Genomic DNA, 15498 nt, shown 5'->3' on the forward strand with positions numbered 1-15498 from the left:
ATGGGTGCTACAGCAAAGTGTGGTGAAGAAATCAGATGATGCTTGGGAAAAAGAAAGAATAGTGTGTGGGGCCTTAAAGGTTTGTCTCAAAATGAGCAGTCATGTAAGTTAGGTGTTAGATGAAGTAGACCAGAGTCTGTGATCCAAGAATTGTAAATAATAAAATCCAAACTGGGAGATGGAATGGTATTAGAGTTTAAATTCTGAACATTCAGTTTGCAGAAGACTATGGATTATAGTGGACACCCAAAATCCATGTGAAGGGTCCTCCCATGGATTAAGACAGAGACTAGAATCTAGGGATGCAAATATCCTTGCTATCAGACAGAAAGCATGATAAAACCTATTATGGTAAATGTAGTTAGGTTGAAATGTAACACCTTATCAATGATCTCCCTTTAGACCCAATTTAAAGATGTTTCCATTTTTAATATTTTTCACTTTCTTTTTGATTTAGGTTTTTCTTTGTTTTGTTTTGTCACTGTTTGTTTTCTTTCTTTTAGTGTTTTCTATGATTTTCTGTATATGAAATCTAGGACAGTTCAATCTATAGAGACAGTAGCTTGATGAGTAATCAATCACCTAGGGGCATGGTTGGGGGGAGATGAGGAGTTAACAAGAATGAGTACACGAATAAAATGTTCCAAAATTGACATTGGTGATGAATTGTACAACTCTTCTTTATATGATTAAATTATATGATATGTAAAGTATATGCCAATAAAACATTTTTTTTCAAGAAATACTGTGACCTTGATCAGGCTCAATTTAGTCCTCCATGTGACATCTTTTCTCTTTCACACTGTAAAAAGGTCTTGGGAAGCAGGTTTTCCTGATGCAGCACATCATTTTATTTCTTGAGTGGTGCTTCCAGGAACATTAACTGTGGATCCAAGTCAAATGACACACGTGACAGCTTCAATCTTTTCTCTGTTTATCATCTTGTTCTCTATTGATTCAGGTGTGAGGATGCTGGTTTTCTTTTCACTGAGTTTCAAGCCATATTGAAGGTTGTAATCTTTGATCTTCATCAGTATGTGCTTCAAGTCATCTTTACTTTGAGCAAGCAAGCTTCTGTCACCTGCATATTGCAGGTTGTTAATGAGCTTTCCTCAAATACCATTGCTGTGTTCTCCTTCATATAGTTCAGGTTCTTGGAATATTTGATTAGCATACAGATTTAATAGGTATGGTGAAATGGTGCAACTCTGAAACACTCATTTAAAACATGCAGTATGTGTTTGAACAACGCTCTCTTGGTCTATGTGCATGTTCTGCAAGTGCACAATGAGTGGTCTGGAATTCCCCTTCTTCTCAATGCTATCCATAGTTTGTTATGATCCACAGGGTTGAATGTCTTTGCATAGTCAATAAAATTTGAGTATTCTCTACTTTCAACTAAGATCCAGCTGACAGGTCTTCTGAGTGATGCAGTGGCAACAGAGGACCAGGCCCTACTCTCCCTGCCATGAAGCAAGAGACCCTGACAGTGTCCAGCTGTGCTTAAGTTTTGCCACTTACACCTGCCTTCGCAGTGTCCTCCAAGAAACAGGCTCAGGCCAGGGCAACAAAAAAGGGGATCATTAGATGAAAGAGAACATCATCGAAGACAAAACTTGGGATCTAAAGAATAGGAAAAGAGCAGAGCAACAAAGTGATCAAGGCTTAGTCATCATTAAATGTGGTCAACAAAATCCACGTCAGACAGCACAAAGTGAAGCTGAAAAGAAATGGAAGAATGATGAATGAGAAGAATTGCAGAAGCTAAATGAACTGTCCAAACCTGTAGCTGCTGCTCAAAAACATAAGTAAAGGTGCAAATCCCACATCTGATATGTGAATTCTTCAAGCAAGACAGTGTACTAAAGGAGAGCATTGTAAATTCTCTCGTGACTTGACTCTGGAGAGAAAATGTGAAGAACTTGAAAAAACACTACGGATAACTGGGATGAGAAAAAAAAACCAACTAGAAGGAGTCGTGAACTAGAAGCCTGGTGTGCAAGCATTTCCTTGAAGCTATTGAAAACGAGTATGGCTGGCTTGAGGTATGCCCTGTCAGGGGTGATATGTATGTTTATCATCATGCACTTCCCTCTGGATTTATGTTGAAAAAAAGATAAAAGAAGATGACATTTTATTAGAAGGTCTTATTGAAAGAGATCATTCTGCCCTATGTATAATTGTTATCAAAGTCACTCTAGAATCTGTTCTTGTATGGAAAAAAGCAGAAAAGGACAATAAAAGATTGGTAAGCTTGTGAGCAAGATATGGAAAGGAGAAAAGCGAAAATCAAAGCAGAGAAAGCATTAGTGATCAGTGGTTGTAAGGTGTTCAAATTTCCTCCTGAACTGATTGATAATTGTATTAGTCTGGGTACATTAGAGAAACAAATCCATAGCAACTCATGTATAAGAGAGAGTTTTATATAAAGGTTAAGTGTGCATCAAGAAAACATCCCAACCCAGTGCTGCCCAAGCCCACAAGTCCAACATTAACCCATATGTCCAATGCCAATCCACAAAGTCCTCCTCCATCTCACAAAACACATGCAACAACACCGAATGCAGAAGGAAAGCCAAATCAGTGAATGTGTAAACATCTCAGCACAGGCAGGGGTCTCCACACTGCTGCTCCAGGACCCAGGGCTGCATCGGGGTAGGTCCATGTGGCTTCTCCTCAGGGATGTCTTGCAGGAAATGAGCCTTGCCAGCTGAAGCAGGGAACTGCTAAGGCAGCTGCACCCGGTGCAACCATCACAAAACAAGAGACCCGAGAACTAGAAAGGCAAGGCTCACCGAGCCATTTATCCTTCTGCCCTTCAATTAACCCCACATGTGTTTATCAGCCAGGTTGGCACAGTAAACTAACTCCATGATGATCATGATGAAAAAGCAAATGATACCCATTATATCTAGGGAACTGGCAGTGATGAGTCTGTGAATGTAAACTGTGTGGGTTTAAGCCTGCACACACCAAGAGATGTAGATGAGTAAGGTATGACAGTGGCCAACCTTGAAAGATTCAGAAAGAAATGAAAACAAATTAAGTGAAGTGTCTGGCAGTAGGGCAGAAAATGGAGAAAGAAGTGATTTGGAAGAGAATAACGAAAATGGAGGAACAGGAAAATGGACACGTTGATGCTGTTCCTGTTGATGAAAATCTTTTCACCGGCAACTCTTTGGATGAACTAGAAGAATCAAAGCCACTTGATTTAGATGAATGACACAAGTTAATGAACAAATGAGTTGAAATTGACTATATTAATTTTTCCTCCTAGAATTTTTCATCAGCATATGCTTATTTTCCATGCTGACTGTGGAAGGTTAACCCTCTCCACCCAAAAGGAATGTTCCCTCCACGTCTTCTCTCTTGACTTGACTACATCTCATAATAAGTTCAGAGTAGTTAATGATAAATTCAAATCTAATGGTCAGTTCAGAAAATGGTTGATTGTTGTAACTGTCCACTCAAGTAGTAAGTGTAACTGCTTTTCCAACTTTTGGTTTTCATTGAGCATGTGTTATTACCAGGAACAAGATAAATCTAAATATAATACATCTTTAATTTAACGCTGTTGTTGAGTGATTTCCTTTATATTGATATATTAAAAAGACTGCCTAAAATATGAACACTATACTTCATAAAGAGAATTGCATAAGCGGAGTTGGTGCTGTATCATATTTGGACAATTAGATGAATATTTGAAATGGGCCGTCTTTGATCTGATAGAATCAGCTGTGATATCTTGTGTTAAAATGTTTTTAATTTGTTCCTCCTTTTGCCAGTAAAGTTTTAAATAAAGATGGCCATCCATTAAAATCTATTAAAAATTCTTTTTTTGAAAAAAAGGATCTAGCCACCTCAGCAATGATACCCCTCATTCCATTTCCTCTTCTGAATCCTGAATTTCTGGAAGCTCTCTGTTAATGTACTGCTTTAACTATTATTGGATGATCATCAGAAAAATTTCATATGCATGTGATATAATGAGATTGTTTTGTAATTTTTGCATCTATTGGATCACCTCTGTTTGGAATGGGCACACATTTGGTTGTCTTAGGGTCACTTGGCCAGGAAGCTGTCCTCCAGACTCCTTGGTATAGACTAGTGAGTGACTCCAGTGTTGCATCAGTTTGTTGGAACATTTGAATTGGTATTCCATTAATTCATGTAACCTTATTTTTTGCAGCTCGAATTCCTTCCTTCAATATCATCAACTCTTAATCGTATATTACTCTTGAAATGACTAAAAGTCTAGTGTTTTTTTGTACAATGACTCTCTGTATTCCTTCCATTTTCTTTTGACACTTCCTACATCTTTCAGTGTTTTGCTCATAACGTCTAAATAAGGTGCTGCTGTTATTATTACTTTCATTTAAAAGGTAGAGAGATAAAGCTTAGCAACTTTTCAGTCACACAGCTATTAAGTAGCCAGCTCCAATTTGAATAATTCTACATTCTTCCAAGCATACTGCAATTGATACATGGGTTTTGAGTGCTCTCTGAGACATAAAGAGCTTCATCAAATAATTCCAAATACAGAAAAACACACAACTTGATTTTCACAAATTGAGCACCCAATGGTAACCAGGACCCAGGTTAAGATAGTAAATATTACCAGCACTCCAGAAATTTCTTTCATGCCCCCTCTCATTCACTAATGCTCAAGGCCAAAAGATATCCTGGCCTCAATTAGCATAGACTAGCTATGCCTGTTGTTGTACTTGTTGTACTTTATATTCACGGAACCATATAGGATGTGCTCTTCTGTGCCTGCCTTCCTTCATTTAACCTATTTTTTGTAAACGCGCGTGGTTGTAATTCATTCATTCTAATTGCTGCAAAGTATGTCAATACTTAAACATGACACAACATTTAAAAATCCATTCTACAGGTGATGGCCCTTTAATTTGTTTCTAGTTTGGGGTTATTGTAAGCAAAGCTACTATGGGCATTCTTGTTTATATCTTTTGTCTTCTGCATTAACTTGTATTCGATAAACACCATGAGTAGAATTGTTGGGACATAGAGAGACCAGTCCCTAGAGAAGGACATCATGCTCGGCACAGTGGACGGGCAGTGAAAAAGAGGAAGACCCTTGACAAGATTGATTGACACACAGTGGCTGCAACAATGAACCCAAACATAAGAACAATTCTGAGCATGGAGCAGGACTGGGCAGTATTTCCTTCTTTTGTTGGAAACAATAACAGGGCATGCTTACATTTAGTTTGGGACAGCACTGCCTGTCAAACCATTTTTCAAAGTTGTACCAATTTACATTCTCACCAGCATTGTAGGAACAACCCAGATGTTTGGATAACTTAATCAACTCTGCTACCACTTTTTTTTCTCATCTTAGTGATTCTGTTGGGTGTTGTTGTCAATGTTTTAAAATTCATGTCTCGAGCTGGCTGTTCTAAATCCTGTCCACTTATTTATGCCACAAATACCCTTGAGCGTTTTCTATGCTCTGAGAACACACACACATGAAGTTCGCAGTCCCAAGTTCACAATCGTTCCCTTTTGCAGATAATTGACCAGTAACGCCAAAAACAGGCAACGCAAGGCTTCTAGATTTCCTTTCTTGAACATCCATAATAGTCATACCCTCACCTCCATTGCCAAATGCTCCCATATCACCAGTCTGCCTTTTTCCTTTCCTTTTCCTTTTCCAAGTAAGAGACCTCTTCCATATTTGCCACCGCAAACATTCCGCCTACCCCCTCTGACCTTCATCAGTATCTTCTTCCAGTCAGTTATCAGCCTTGTCCTTACTCCATATCTTTCATTTCTACATCCCTACTCTTCCCTTCAGGGAGCAAGTGTACTCAGTTCATCCTTATCCTCAAAAGACTTTTCAACTGTCTTAGTGCCCTTTGTATGTCTGTTATCACAACTATTCTTCTCAGCATTTTCTATGCTCATTGTCTCCGATCTATCACTTCCTTATTCACCTTCAACTATCTGGTTCTATCTTGGACCAGCTCTTTACATATCAGCAAAAGTCATACTATTTTCTCATCCTCTTTTTTTCTCTGACCCCTCTACTTTATTTCCAATGCTGATGATTATTCACCATCTTGAAATCCAATTTTGTTCCCATCTCTGGCTTCTTTTTCTTAGCCCTATGACAGCTCCTCCTTGCCTCCCCAACTCCATAAAGATACTCCCAAGGTTTTGCCTTTGAAATTCCTCTATTCTGCAGTTAATCTCATAAAGTTCTATAGTTGCAAGCATCATTTTCTTAAGTTTTTATCTGAATCCCAGGCTTCTTTCCAGGATGGCAGTCACACTATTCTTAAAGTGGCTTTACCATTCTTCTAGATTCACAGACTCCAAGCCTCAGAGTCCTTATGATTGCCCCCTCTCCACCACTTTTCCCCACCCACATTTACTTAGTCCTAACCTCCTATTTGTTTTCCATTCACAATATCTCTATTCTATCTGCTACTGCTATGACTTTCCTAGTTCAAGTACTTAATACACTGTCTTATAGTCAGACTATTGTATTGCAAAAGTCTCTTAACTGCCTCTAATCTCTACCCTCTGCCATTCATCCTGCATACTGTTGACAGCATAATATAGCACGTTGACTGTCCCTCTGTTAGTGTGAAACTTCCAATGCTTCCCCATAGTTTAGAAGAGTCAGCCCCCACCCCTTAGGCTGCCAACAAAGGTGTTCCACAGTTTTGTCACAACTGCCTTTTTCAACCTCCTCTTCCATCCCTTCATTCCTCATACTTTGTGCTCCATGACCTGATTTTCAATATAACATACTGGGTCTTTGCGTGCACGGATTCTGGATCTATTTTTTGCTGAAGTCAGAAATTTGGCTCTACTGTTTCATAGTTTTGTGACGCTGAACTAATTATATAGTATCTCTAGCCTCAGTCTCCTTATCTATGATATAGGAACAATAATGGAATTCTTGTAGAGTTGTTAAAATAATTAAAAGAGGTAGCACAACTTAGGGTGCTTAGCAGATTATCTGATGCTTTAAAATTAGCAACGAAAACAACAAAAGAGCTTTCTATAATATTATCCATATTATACCCTCCTCCTCTATTCCTTTGCTCATGAAATTCTTTCTGTATTGAATGCCATCCCAATTAACAGCGACTGTACTCTTTTGCACCTGTCAAGGCTCACCTCAAATACTATCTCCTCTAGGAACTTTCTCTGTTTTCTCTAGTTCTATTTTTTTATTTTTTGCTTGAGTCACCACTCTTGACATTTTTATTTCACCTTGGAATAAAACGATCTGAATACTGTGACAAAATAAAAGACTCCTTTATACGTTAACCATGTTCTAATTATCTCTGCATAAATTACAGCACTTACCGTAGTATCTGGTACAGAGCAGGCACATCATAAATACCCATTACTGTATCTGAATAATGTATGCTCACCTGGCAAGTAAAAATGCAGAGGGTCCAGAGGTTGGTAGCTCACCACTATGGATGGATGAAAGGTGCTAGTGGTGGCCTACCACCCCTTCTTTTCTTCCTCTCTTTCCCTGTCTCCTACTCCCCCTCATTGTCTTTTCCAGCTTGTTCATCTCATGATGGCAAGGTCTTTAGTCCTACTAGTGTGTCCCATGGCTATTATTTAATCCTGTTGATGGACCTTGAGGGGAAACACGTTCCTATGACAACCTCAAATCTGGTTCTTTTGTCCTTACCACTTAAGTTTTGATGAAAACACCCTCCATCTACCACAAATTTTTACAAGAGAGGCTCATTAAATGTATGATCCAATTCTTCATGTGGAGCCTGTGACACAAATACAGAGCAGGAAATTAGACTCTTTTTATGTATTGCCACTTACTAGTCTGCCCAGATACCAATCATCAATAACATTCTTTGGCTCTTGAAGATCTCCTAGCCCAAACTTTCCTTTTAGAATACAAACTAAACTTCGAAAGTAGTCATTCAATTTTCCGTTTCCTTCCTTAGTGTCTCCCAAACAAGTCCTGCTAAATGCACAGTCATGTCCACTGTTGGATCACCAAATGAGATGTGTTTGGTCTTTCGCCCCAAGAAATGCGCTATCTAGTAAGTGAGATTTTTATGAACTCAAACTTTACTGCTGCTTGTTGAGAAAATTGCCTTTATCAACTCCTGGATCCTTATCTCAACAATATTCTGACATTCCAGCATTCTTTGCAGTGAGTGAAGTCCTTTTTTTTTTTACTTTCTTGCTCTGTATTTTTTCATCAAAGAACCTAAAAGGAGAGTTGGAAAGAAACTAACATTTACGAAACATAGATTTCAATAGGCAGGAGGCCTTGAGGTCCAGTGGTTAAGCTCTCAGCTGCTAACTGAAAGGCTGGCAGTTTGAACCCACCTGCCATTCCATGGGAGAAAGATGTGCTCTTCAGCTTCCATACAGATTACATCCAGCCTAGAAAATAGTATGGGACACTTCTGTTATGGCCTATAGTCAGAGTCAAAAGCAACTCCATAGCAACAGATTTCCACTCTTGAAGTATGGCACTTAATAGTGGAAGGTAAATTAAAAAGTATTGGTTCTAGGGCTCCAGTTCATACATGCACACGTTTATTTAAAAATAAAAAACCCATATTTAAAAAAACACATCACTATGATCAATGGTAAGTTTGTTAACAATACGCTTTCAGATGGATAAAGCTTTTAAAGAGAAGTCAGGAGGACTTCAAAGGTAAGCCAAAAGAGGGAAGACCATCTAATCTAATGAAAAAACATGGCACATCAGAAATTGCCAATGATGTTATAGGTATTGAAGTTGGCATTTCATATTACTTGAAATTTTCCATTTTAAGCAAACAACTTGGCCTCAGCAAGCTTTTGGTTTGATAGAATTCAAAAGTGTTGTGGGGAAGATCAGTTAGATCAAAGGACTGATATTTCCATTAGATTTTAAAGCAAGATATAAGATAATGAAAACAATTTTATAGAATAAAACAGCTGGCTATTCACATCCCTGGTCAATGGTCAGAGGGGATTTTCCAGAGGCTTAATCCATGTGAGGACTCTGTAAATGTATTTTGGACTTTCACTGCCATCCACAGACATCTGTAAACTGGGTGTTCAGAATTTAAACTCAAATACAGTTTCTTCCTCTAGTCTTGGAGTTTATTATTTATAACCCTTGATTCACACAAGCTGGTGTGCTTCTTCCTTGTAGACTTTGGTGACACCTCGCTTTGATGCTTATTTTAAGACAAGCCTTTAGGGTCCCAGATGATGCTCTTTCTGGTAGGCAGGCAGTATGTGTTCTCTTCACTACACTTTGCTATAGCACCATATCTTCAAAGATCTCTTCATGAGGGCAAGTATCAAGTAGGGCTATGTCAGAATAATGACTCTTAGATTTGGGCTATAATTAAGTCCTATGTCAAAATTTATATGTCTATGGCTTATATATGTTCCTGGAAGACCTTAGAGACATCATGATCATTTTATTTTGGAACATTATAAATCATTAGGCACATTGTAAAAATAAACAAACAAACCCACTGCCATAGAGTTGATGCCAACTCACAGTGACCCTTCAGGACAGGGTAGAGCTGGCCCTGGGAGTTTCTGAGACTGTAAATCTTTAGGGAAGTAGAAAGTTCTATCTTTCTCCCGTAGAGTAGCTTGTGGTTTCAAAATCCTGATCTTATAGTTAGCAGCCCAACAAGTAACTACTATGCCACCAGGCTACCTAATTCTATGGATAGTATCACTCATTTAGCTAAGGATACACAATTTAAAATACTGCAGAGAAAAGAAGGGTATGTGTGTATAGGACACCTTTGTAGACTAAAATACATGGATTGTTGACTTGTACAGATGAAAGACTTACGTGACTGCACTCTATTTACACAAGCAATGAGAATTGGAGAGAGGACAAAGCTTTCAATAATGCTAGTTCACTAAGGCAGAACTATTCATGTTGTTCCAAGAACTGTCATTAAAATGCAAAGAAGTGGGAGGAAGCACTAGACATTATTGTGATGGCGTATAAGTCTTCTTAAAAGCTACTCAACCATGGAAGTGTCTGGCACGTGATATTATATCCAGGAAAAGAAACCAGACTTGACCAATGACCACCAGGGTGAAGAAGGAAGAGTTTGAGCTCTGGAGACATTGAGTTTATGCTAATGGCGGTGCAATAATCTGGAAAAGGAGATCAATAGTGGTTGTAGCACACAAAGAGTATAAACAATGGAAGCAGTTGTTGAATTGGAGAATTTTTGTGTAAATTATGCCACAATAATAATAATAATAATAATAATTATAACTATACAATTAGCAATGAGTTCAAGGAAGAAGAAAATGTTCTAAAATTGATTGTGGTAATGATTGTACAACTCTCATTGATATGACTGAGCTACTGAATTGTATGATATATGGGTGAAATGTCAATACAACTGTTCTAAAATAAAGTGAAGAGAGGAGGCTTCTCTGAATACCTGGTAGGATTCTCTTGTGGAATCAATCTGGTCCTGAAATTTTCTTGGTTGGAAGTTTCTTGATGATTTTCTCCTTTTTTTCTTTTATTATGTGTCTGTTCAGGTTTTATCCATCAATCTGCATTAATTTTGGTAAATGGTATGTTTCTAGATATTTTCCCATTTCTTTTTTCTGTTATCATACTTGTTGAAGTACAGTCACTTTTAAAAATACTTATAGATACATCATCATAATGCATTCATTGTTTGCCTCCCAGTTCCTTCCACCCCACCCCGTTGCTGATAAACTATTGCATCAATTATTATCTGTATACATCCACTCCCTCTGTGCTTCATAAACTGGGAAACCTGAAAGAAATAATAAAACAAAAGAAAAATGGAACAGAAAGAATAAAAAATAATATAAAGATAAAATAAAAGTAAAGAGTAATAAAGGAAACACCAGCAGCAACATTGCAAGCCAGGGGAGAAATTTCTATCTTGGAATACGTGAGAGACATTTAAGCCCAGAACAAATTCAGGTTGGGTTAAGAGGGAGGTCAACTGACAAATGATATTATACCATAATTCTATCAACCATAACCAAGTTTACAATAATTTGTGTGATAGTAAAAATGTTTGAGTCCCTTGCCTGTGGCCAGAGGGGATCTGCCAGAGGTGTAATCTGACTAGATATTCTGCAGATGGATTTGGGGTTCCCACTGTCCTCCACATCCTTCTACAAATTGGGTATTGATAATTTTGATCGTTTTTCTTTTGTTTACAATCTAATAATTTTTTTAATTGTGGAAAAAATACACAAAACAAAACATCCTCCAATTCAACAACTTCTACATGTATAATTCAGTGTCAATGATCATAGTCTTCGCATTGTACAACCATTATAAATATCTTTTTCCAAATTATTCCACTACCATTTACATAAGCTCAATGCCCCCTAGGCAACAACTCTTCCTCCATCACCCATGGTAACCATTGGTCAAGTTTGGTCTCTCTCTCTCTCTCTCTCTCTCTCTCTCTCTCTCTCTCTCTCTCTCTCTCTCTCTCTCTCTCTCTCTCTCTCTCTCTCTCAAGTAGTTTTCTTTACATAGTATTCACATATCATCCACTTCCATAGTTAAATCGCTTCTTAAAAGACTTGTGTATACCTCTTCACAATCAGTGATGATCTCTCCCCCTCTCACATTCATGGTTTCCTCCACAAATCCCCTTAATCTACACTTCCCCATCCCTGATAAAACATGACCTCAGTTATAATCTCGAGAAACCCACTGCTGTGCTTCACAAACTGGGAAAACAAACAGAAACAATAAAAAATGAAACAAAATGGCAAGAAGACAATAATAATATAAAAATAAAATAAAAATAAAGAGTAAGAAAGAAAATGTCACCATTAGTGAGAAATGAACCTAGAGCAACGGTTCTCAATCTTCCTAATGCCACGGCCCTTTAAAACAGTTCCTCATGTGGTGACCCCCCCAAACCATAAAAGTATTTTCTTTGCTACTTCATAACCTATTTTGCTACTGGTATGAATTGGGTGACTCCTGGGAAAGGATCGTTTGACTCCCTAAGGAGTTGCGACCCACAGGCTGAGAACCGCTGACCTAGAGCAAATTCAGGTTGGGTCATGAGGGAGGTCAACTGACCAAGTATCATATTATATATACCATGGTTTGATCGACCATAAACAAGTTTACAATAATCTTTATCTGATAGTATAGCTGTTCGAGTTCCTACCTTGTGGCGAGAGGGGATCTTCCAGAGGCTTAATCTGACTAAGTACTCTGCAGATGGATTTTGGGCTCCCACTGTCCTCCAGAGTCTTTTTAAAATTGGGTGTTCACAATTTAAGCTCTTATATCTTGCCCTTCATCTTATTTAGATTTTGTTATTGTCATCTTTGGCTCACACAGACTGGTGTGCTTCTTCCATGTAGCGCTGGTGTGCTTCTTCCAGTTGACGTCTCATTTAGATGGCTTCTTGTTTGAATACAAGCCATTGATAGCTGGGCACCATCTGCTTTGTTCACCACACTTTGCTGCGGCACTCAATATCTTCAGCGGTCTCTTCATAAGGCAAGTATCAAACAAAGCCATGTTATAAGAACTAACTGATCTTGGATTGGGGCTAGAATTAAGTGGAGCTCAAAATCCATCTGCTTGTCCAAGGGTAATGAATGACTCTGTTTTAATTATGGTAAAAATAAAAACAAAAAGCAATAACAACAAAACAAACAAAAAAGAAAAATGTTGTCAATCATCACCCTGTGGGAATAAGGCAATTGCAGTGATAACATCAATAATTTATCCAATGGCATAGAAGCAGGCGTCCTCAAACTACAGCCCGTGGGCCACATGAGGCCCGCTGAGGACATTTATCCGGCCCACCGGGTGTTTTTGACCCATTTGTTTTTTTACATCAAAATAAGATGTGCAGTGTGCATAGGAATTTGTTCATAGTTTTTTTTTAAACTATAGTCCAACCCTCCGATGGGTCTGAGGGACAGTGAACTGGCCCCCTGTTTAAAAAGTTTGAGGACCCCTGGATAGAGTTTAATGTACTGTTGCTATGAGGAGTTTATTTGACTGTAGTCCAACTACACATTGCAATCCATGACTTGTTGCCATGTACAGATTGATTTCTTAACGGATTGAACTCTGCTTACATTGAGCAATTTTCCTGTAGCCTTCCTTACAAGGCAGATCCTTGCCTAGCAGCCTGTCATGTTAATGTAAGGGAAGCATTGAGATACTAAATATACTGTGGTTTGGGGTTTGGGGTCACCTTTCATTGGGCACCCACTAAGTCAGTGGTCCCACCCATGGTCCCTCAACCCTCATTTCCAGAGTCTTGGGGTGGCCATCTTTTGTTTCCTCTCTCGTCAGGGAATTTCAGTCCTAAGCCCAAGGACTACAGGTAGTTTTGTGGTAGGGCCCACTTTTTTCATCATGTTGAGTCCTTCTGGTGTGACCCTTGGGGGCTGCCATGTTCCCTGTAAGACCAGTGTTCAAGGTCATCATAGTCCTTAGTCCATGGTGTGGTTCCCCAAGAGTTGGGTAGAAACACATACAAGTGTCTACCCAGGAACATAGAACTGGGTTTAGAGTCCCCTTAGGTTCCCTACAATTGGGCATCCTTTCTCAGTGTGAAGTTGCTTCTCCCCATCTACCCACCATACCCAACGACAGAGATACAAGTGCCTCCTCTGAAATGTAGGTGCTCACCTTTCCTTTCCAGTGCAGTTCCCCTCTTATTCCTCGTATAATAAGGAGGGGGCCTATTGATTTGACACAGCTTTGTTTCAATGTTGCACGGCATCAAGTGGATGGTCTTCTTTTTCCCTCCTCCCAAGGAGTGACCCCAGCCTATGTGAAGTCTCCTTTTCCAAAATGATTCTTATGAAATGCCTATAAGGCGGGGGATAATATATATTTAATGGCTGGTAGGCAGACTTTCTGCCTCTTTGTTTGGAAATTGGCCTCTAAGATTGGTGTTTCTCCTTATAATAATGGGCTCATAAAATATTTGTCTTTTTGTGCTTGGCTAACATCACTCAGCATCATGATTGTCAGGTCTCAAGGAATATCTGAATATCTCACCTCCATCCGGTAGTGAGGATGTCTGAACCAAGCTACCCATTTGGTCTGCTGTTCACACAGTCCCCTGGAGGCCAAAGTAAGAGGTGTGGCTGAGTGGGTGGGAGAAGGATAAGGAAGGATTAACAGGTATCCACTGGCACCACTATATGGAAGGCGGTTGCTCGGGCCAAAAGTCATTGGTGATGAAGGAGTCAGTAGCAATCACCAGGCATGGTTAATCTCTAAGTTCAAGCAACTTTGATATACTTAGCTTTCAATTTGTTTCTCTGGCTTCCAAGGATCACAGGTGGAGAGCTTGTGGACAGGGAGGCTCTTGGTGAGATTTCTCTGGTAATCATTGAGGAAATCCTCCTGTGCTAGTTAACTGCGAGTCATGTTCTCTCTTCTCCAATAATTTTGGTTAATTAAGGTTTCTATTATTTTGTAATGATACCTTTTGAGTAACCCGTGTACTTTTTTTTACTTAAAGGTTTTAGTGAGTGAGCACATCAGCCTGTGTAATCAAAGTATCATAAATTATAAAATTCAAGACCAGAGCAGGAAATTAAATTTGAGCTTAACTTGTGAGCACCCGGTTTTGAAAACCCACTTGCAGCGTCCTCACAGAGGCTAAGTCTACAGTGGTGGAGCTCCCTGGAGCACCGCCCTCACGTAGAGCTGCTGGTCCTCAGAGTGCGTTGGGAAATGGATTATTGCTAATAGGGCTGAAGATGTAACATAGTATTATTTGTTTTCCTTTTCACTCACTTTTACCTTCTTCTAGCATTTATTATTTTCTGCTTTCTTTTGGATTGAAGTCCATCTGTGTTTGATTTTGTTGTTATCCATTGTTTTGCATGATTCTCTTGATATTAAATCCAAGATAGCTAAACATATAGAGACTATAACCTTATGGTATGACAGGGAAGACCGAAGATTAATGGGGAACTGGTAACAATAGATACAAGAATGAAGAAAAGTATAAAAATGTGGCTGTGGTAATGATTGCACCCTCTTTTTAATATATTTAAGCCATTGAATTGTATCCTACATGATAAAACAGCTGTAAAAAAACTTCATTGTTAGCTTTAGTGGTTGGTTCAAGTCTGTGTTCAGATTCTATCAGGCAAAAAAAAAATCCAGTGAATATCACTATTATTTAAATGTACGGACATTATCTCTTTATAGGGATATAGATATTATCCTATTACAGACCCCACTATACTTTAAGATATATCTTGGCATTTTCTTTTTTGGTTATCAATGCTGTGATGGTTAGAGTTTATGTCAACGGCACACTTCTGGGTGAAGGTAAGGGTAGAGTCCAACGTATCAGTCAGCTTTCAGCCTTAAGACATCTCATTGTATAAGAGAGAGCTCCCTAAGCAGAGGCAAGTTCTCTTTTGCCCCTACCCCTTCTTTTGGAGTTGGATCATGCATCTAGTTTGTTGATCTTCTGTTGTGTCCCCTGCTGA

The 15498-nt window shown here is 38.9% G+C and overlaps 1 pseudogene; it reads left to right on the forward strand.

Annotated features, from left to right (window-relative positions):
- Positions 1–1428: 1428 nt before the first annotated feature.
- LOC101654148 lies at positions 1429–3223 on the forward strand (annotated as a pseudogene).
- The last annotated feature ends 12275 nt before the right edge of the window (positions 3224–15498 follow it).

Source organism: Echinops telfairi, unplaced genomic scaffold (assembly GCF_000313985.2).
Source record: "Echinops telfairi isolate 266 unplaced genomic scaffold, ASM31398v2 ScPeMD7_20;HRSCAF=75, whole genome shotgun sequence".
Taxonomy (NCBI): domain Eukaryota; kingdom Metazoa; phylum Chordata; class Mammalia; order Afrosoricida; family Tenrecidae; genus Echinops; species Echinops telfairi.